The following is a 6,267-nucleotide window of genomic DNA, read 5'->3' as shown; positions in this document are numbered from 1 at the left end:
GTGCCTATGGTACAAGGTATGAAGAACTTTCCGGGATCCGGTTTTTTCTGAGGCAATGTCTGCCTTATCAATGCACTTAGTTCATTGGTGAACAAGGGGGGTTCATCCTCCCAAGTCTCAGTACCAAATAAACTGGCATTCAACTTCATGATTGCTCTTAGATACTTAGCAACTTGCTCTTCAGTGACATCTTCATCTTCTTCAGAGGAAGAATATTTGTCAGAGCTCATGAATGGCAGAAGGAAGTTCAATGGAATCTCTATGGTCTCTAGATGAACCTCAGATTCCTTTGGTTCCTCAAAGGGAAACTCCTTATTGGTTAGTGAACGTCCCAGGAGGTCTTCCTCACTAGGATTCACGTCCTTCTCCTCCTCTCTGGGTTCGGCCATACCAAGTAAGGTTATGGCCTTGCACTCTCTTTTTGGATTCTCTTCTGTATTGCTTAAGAGAGTACTAGGAGGAGTTTCAATGACTCTTTTACTCAGCTGGCCCACTTGTGCCTCCAAATTTCTAATGGAGGGCCTTGTTTCATTCATGAAACTTAGAGTGTCCTTAGATAGATCAGAGAGTATATTTGCTAAGCTAGATAGATTCTGCTCAGAATTCTCTGTCTGTTGCTGAGAGGATAATGGAAAAGGCTTGCTATTGCTAAACCTGTTTCTTCTACCATTATTAAAGCCTGGTTGAGGCTTTTGTTGATCCTTCCATGAGAAATTTAGATGATTTCTCCATGAGGAATTATAGGTGTTTCCATAGGGTTCTCCCATATAATTCACCTCTGCTATTGCAGGGTTCTCAGAATCATAAGCTTCTTCTTCAGAAGATGCTTCTTTAGTACTGTTGGATGCAACTTGCAATCCATTCAGACTCTGTGAAATCATATTGACTTGCTGAGTTAATATTTTATTCTGTGCCAATATGGCATTCAGAGTATCAATTTCAAGAACTCCCTTCCTCCAAGGCGTCCCATTACTCACAGGATTCCTTTCAGAAATGTACATGAACTGGTTATTTGCAACCATGTCAATGAGTTCTTGAGCTTCTGCAGGCATTTTCTTTAGGTGAATGGATCCACCTACAGAATGGTCTAATGACATCTTTGATAATTCAGATAGACCATCATAGAATATATCCAGGATGGTCCATTCTGAAAGCATGTCAGAAGGACACTTTTTGGTCAGTTGCTTGTATCTCTCCCAAGCTTCATAGAGGGATTCACCTTCTTTCTGTTTGAAGGTTTGAACATCCACTCTAAGCTTGCTAAGCTTTTGAGGAGGAAAGAACTTGGCTAAGAAAGCCGTGACCAGCTTATCCCAAGAGTTCAGGCTATCTTTAGGTTGAGAGTTCAACCATATTCTAGCTCTGTCTCTTACAGTAAACGGGAAAAGCATAAGCCTGTAGACCTCAGGATCAACCCCATTGGTCTTAACAGTATCACAGATCTACAAGAATTCAGTTAAGAACTGAAAAGGATCTTCTGATGGAAGTCCATGAAACTTGAAATTCTGTTGCATCAGAGAAACTAATTGAGGCTTTAGCTCAAAATTGTTCTCTCCAATGGTAGGGATTGAGATGCTTCTTCCATGGAAGTTGGAATTTGGTGCAGTAAAGTCACCAAGCATCTTCCTTACACCTCCACCATTGTTATTGGTTTCGGCCATCTCTACTTCTTTTTCGAAAATTTTAGTTAGATCCTCTCCAGAGTTTTGTGCTTTAGCTTCTCTTAGTTTCCTCTTAAGAGTCCTTTCAGGTTCAGGATCAGCTTCAATAAGAATGTCTTTATCCCTGTTTCTGCTCATATGAAAAAGAAGAGAACAGAAAAGAAGAGGAATCCTCTATGTCACAATATAGAGATTCCTTTATTTGAATAGAAGAAGGAAAGAATAGAAGAAGGAGAAGAGGGGGTTCGAATTTTGAGTGGAAGAGGAGTGTTAGTAGATAAATAAATAAATAGAAGGAGATGAGAGGGAGAAGAATTCAAAAATTAAATAAAATAAAATAAAAATATTTTTGTTTTTATTTTAAATATTAGTTATAATTCGAAAATACGAAAAGGAATAAAATTAAAATTAAAATTAAAAATAATTAGTTAATGAAAAGAAATTTTGAAAAAGAGGTTAGTGATTTTCGAAAATTAGAGAGAGAAAATTAGTTAGGTAGTTTTGAAAAAGATAAGAATCAAACAAAAAGATAGGATTAATTTGAAAAAGATTTGAAAATCAATTTTGAAAAGATAAGAGGTTAGAAAAGATTTTGAAATTGATTTTGAAAAAGATGTGATTGACATTTATTTTGAAAAAGATTTAAAAAAAAATTTAAAAAGATTTGATTTTGAAAATTAAAGTTGATTACTTGACTAACAAGAAACAAAAAGATATGATTTTAAAATTTAAAGATTGAACCTTTCTTACTAGGCAAGTAACAAACTTAAAATTTTTGAATCAATCACATTAATTGTTAGCATTAATTTCAAAAATATGAAATGGAAATAAGAAAAAGATTTTGAAAATAAATTTTGAAAATTTCGAAATTATGAAAGAAAAAATAAAAAAGATTTGATTTTTGAAAAAGATTTGAAAAGAATAGAATTTTTAAATTGAAAATTTTGACTTGACTCATAAGAAACAATTAAATTTAAAAACTTTTTGACTAAATAAAACCAAATTTTCGAAAATTTATGAGAGCATAAGGGAAATATATATATTTTTTTTATTTTTAAATTTTTAATAAGGAGAGAGAAAAACACCCAATTGAAACAAAACATAGAAATTATGAATCAAAACAACTAATGCATGCAAGAACACTTTGAATGTCAAGATGAACACCAAGAACACTTTGAAGATCAAGATGAACATCAAGACTTATTTTTGAAAATTTTTAAGAAAAGAAAAATATGCAAGACACCAAACTTAGAAATTTTCAAACATTAGACACTAATAATTCAAAAATGCATATGAAAAACAAGAAAAGACACAAAACAAGGAAATGCAAAGATCAAACAAGGAAATTCATCAAGAACAACTTGAAGATCATGAAGAACATTATGCATGAGTTTTTCGAAAAATTTTTTAGAAAAATAAAAGAATGTAATTGACACCAAACTTAAAAATTGACACTAGACTCAAACAAGAAACATCAAATTTTTGGTTTTTTATGATTTTATTATAATTTTTTTGTAAATTTTTTTTCTTTTTTGAAAATTTTTCGAAAATAAAAATAAAAATAATAAAAATAAAAAAGCTTAAAATTAAAATAAAATTACCTAATCTGAGCAACAAGATGAACCGCCAGTTGTCCAAACTCGAATAATCCCCGGCAACGGCGCCAAAAACTTGGTGCACGAAATCGTGATTGTTCATTCCTTGGTAACGGCACCAAAAACTTAATACGCACGTTCATAATCTTAGTTCTTTTTCACAACTTCGCACAACTAACCAGCAAGTGTACTGGGTCGTCCAAGTAATAAACCTTACGTGAATAAGGGTCGATCCCACGGAGATTTTCGGCTTGAAGCAAGCTATGGTCACCTTCTAAATCTCAGTCAGGTGGATTCAAATGGTTATGGTGAATTGATAGTTAAAATATAATTAAAATATAAAATGGGATAGAAATACTTATGTAATTCATTGGTGAGAATTTCAGATAAGCATATGGAGATGCTTTTGTTCCTTCTGAACCTCTGCTTTCCTACTGTCTTCATCCAATCATTCATACTCCTTTCCATGGCAAGCTGTATGTTGGGCATCACCGTTGTCAATGGCTACATCCCGTCTTCTCAGTAAAAATGGTCCAAATGCGCTGTCACCGCATGGCTAATCATCTGTCGGTTCTCGATCATGCTGGAATAGGATCCAGTGATCCTTTTGCGTCTGTCACTACGCCCTGCACTCGCGAGTTTGAAGCTCGTCATAGCCATCCCTTCCGAGATCCTACTCGGAATACCACAGACAAGGTTTAGACTTTTCGGATATCAAGAATGGCCGCCAATAATTCTATCCTATACCACGAAGACTCTGATCGTAAATCAGGAGGCTAAGAGATATGCATTCAAGCTTGCTTTCATGTAGAACGGAAGTATTTGTCAGGCATGCGTTCATAAGTGAGAATGGTGATGAGCGTCACATAATCATCACATTCATCATGTTCTTGTGTGCGAATGAATATCTTAGAGAAGAAATAGGCTTGAGTTGAAAAGAAAAACAATAGTACTTTGCATTAATTCATGAGGAACAACAGAGCTCCACACCTTAATCTATGGTGTGTAGAAACTCTACCGTTGAAAATACATAAGTGATAATGGTCCAGGCATGGCCAAATGGCCAGGCTCCCATAGAGGGTTCAATCATGAAAACATGATCAAAAGATGTAAATACAATAGTAAAAAGTCTTATTTATACTAAAATAGTTACTAGGGTTTATAAGAATGAGTAATTGATGCAGAAATCCACTTCCGGTCCCACTTGGTGTGTGCTTGGGCTGAGCATTGAAGCTTTCATGTGTAGAGGTCTTTCTTAGAGTTAAACGCCAGTTTGTAACTTGTTTCTAGCGTTTAACTCTGCTTTGCAACTTGTTTCTGGCGTTTAACACCAGAATAGGGCAGAAAGCTGGCGTTAAATGCCAGTTTGTGTCATCTAAACTCGGGCAAAGTATGGACTATTATATATTACTGGAAAGCCCTAGATGTCTACTTTCCAACGCAATTAAGAGCACGCCAATTGGGTTTCTGTAGCTCCAGAAAATCTACTTCGAGTGCAGGGAAGTCAGAATCCAACAGCATCTGCAGTCCTTCTTCAGCCTCTGAATAAGATTTTTGCTCAAGTCCCTCAATTTCAGCCAGAAAGTACCTGAAATCATAGAAAAATACAAAAACTCATAGTAAAGTCCAGAAATGTGATTTTTATTTAAAAACTAATAAAAATATACTAAAAACTAACTAAATCATGCTAAAAACTACATAAAAACAATGCCAAAAAGCGTATAAATTATCCGCTCATCAATGCTCCACGAATCTAATCGCGTTCATTGATATTATACTGCCAAATTGGACGTCGCTTTCCTGGATCCCTTTCTAGTAAAGAGATATCAACATCTCTTTCTAATCTTGGAACCTTGGTGGTGTGTGCCAGATCGTCGATTAGGAAATCTCTCCCTCAAAAGGGAAGAAATGGGGTTTAGCGTTGTGTGTATAGTTCCAACCGACAAGGCGACTCACAACCAAAGTTTAAATTAGAGATGTCACAATTTAAAACCAATTTAGAATCTCGGATCGTCTTCCCAAGGAACTAGTGACCAAAAGCGCACAATTTTTGGTTGCAAGATCAAGGGGGTTTTCAGTAACGAAGCAAACAATTAAAGGAATAAAAGAACAATAAAAATTGTAACTAATGAACCAATAAACAAATTAAAGAACTATCTATGTAATATGAACAAGTAATGTTTTGGAATGATTGGAGTGTATGGTTCAAAACATAAATGGAACATTGGCTTGGGATGAGCTAGGGAATCCTTTCCTTGTCGTAACCACAACTATGACAATTATGATGGATTAATCTCACTTAGTTAACCCTTAACATCGAAGAGTAAGTCAAGTGAGCATAGTTGTTCTTAATCCACAAATCCTAACTAACTTACTAATTACCTTAGTAAAAAGCTAGCGTTAGTGGAAACAAGAACAATTAACAATCCATGAATTATCACTAGATGTTGGACATTACAACTCTAGTATCCCATATGCTCATTTTCCCAAGCCAAAGAGTGAAAATTTATCTCATAATTAAAATTGACATTTTCACAAACACTTGGTGGGCATAATCATAAAACATGGCAAAATTAAAAAAATGATAAAAACTATGAACCACAAATGATCAAAATCAACACTAGTAACTCAAACAAACATATAATAACAAAAAATCATCAAGTTCATCAACTAGAATTCAAAGATGCAAAAATATCTATATATTAATAAAATGCCTTTAACTATAAGAAAGTGTAGCTCAAGTGTAGTAATTAAAAAGAAAATTAAGAAATACTTACAATGGAAGCAAGCTAGAATTCAAGATCGAAATGGAAATAGCACTTTTCAACATAAACCCTAATAAAAATCTTAAGAAAGTTGAGAGAAAAACTAAGAGAAACTAAAACCTAAAGCCTCTTAAAACTACCTAATCCTACTACTAATGATATGGTATCTTTCCTCAAGTGTTGCCCCCTCCATATGAGCTCTAGGCCATCAGATTTGGGCCTCCAAAGCCTCCAATTCGCGAGTCA

At 34.6% G+C, this 6,267-nt stretch overlaps 1 non-coding gene across 1 annotated transcript; it reads left to right on the top strand.

Moving 5' to 3' along the window:
* Nucleotides 1-1,151: 1,151 nt before the first annotated feature.
* On the top strand, nucleotides 1,152-1,259 carry LOC112752176 (small nucleolar RNA R71). Its single transcript, XR_003176623.1, has one exon. It is a non-coding gene; the product is annotated as a small nucleolar RNA R71 (small nucleolar RNA).
* The last annotated feature ends 5,008 nt before the right edge of the window (nucleotides 1,260-6,267 follow it).

The sequence above is a fragment of the Arachis hypogaea genome, chromosome 15 (genome assembly GCF_003086295.3).
Source record: "Arachis hypogaea cultivar Tifrunner chromosome 15, arahy.Tifrunner.gnm2.J5K5, whole genome shotgun sequence".
NCBI classification, from domain to species: domain Eukaryota; kingdom Viridiplantae; phylum Streptophyta; class Magnoliopsida; order Fabales; family Fabaceae; genus Arachis; species Arachis hypogaea.
Note: the sequence above shows the minus strand (reverse complement) of the source record. Positions and strands in the feature narration are given on the sequence as shown.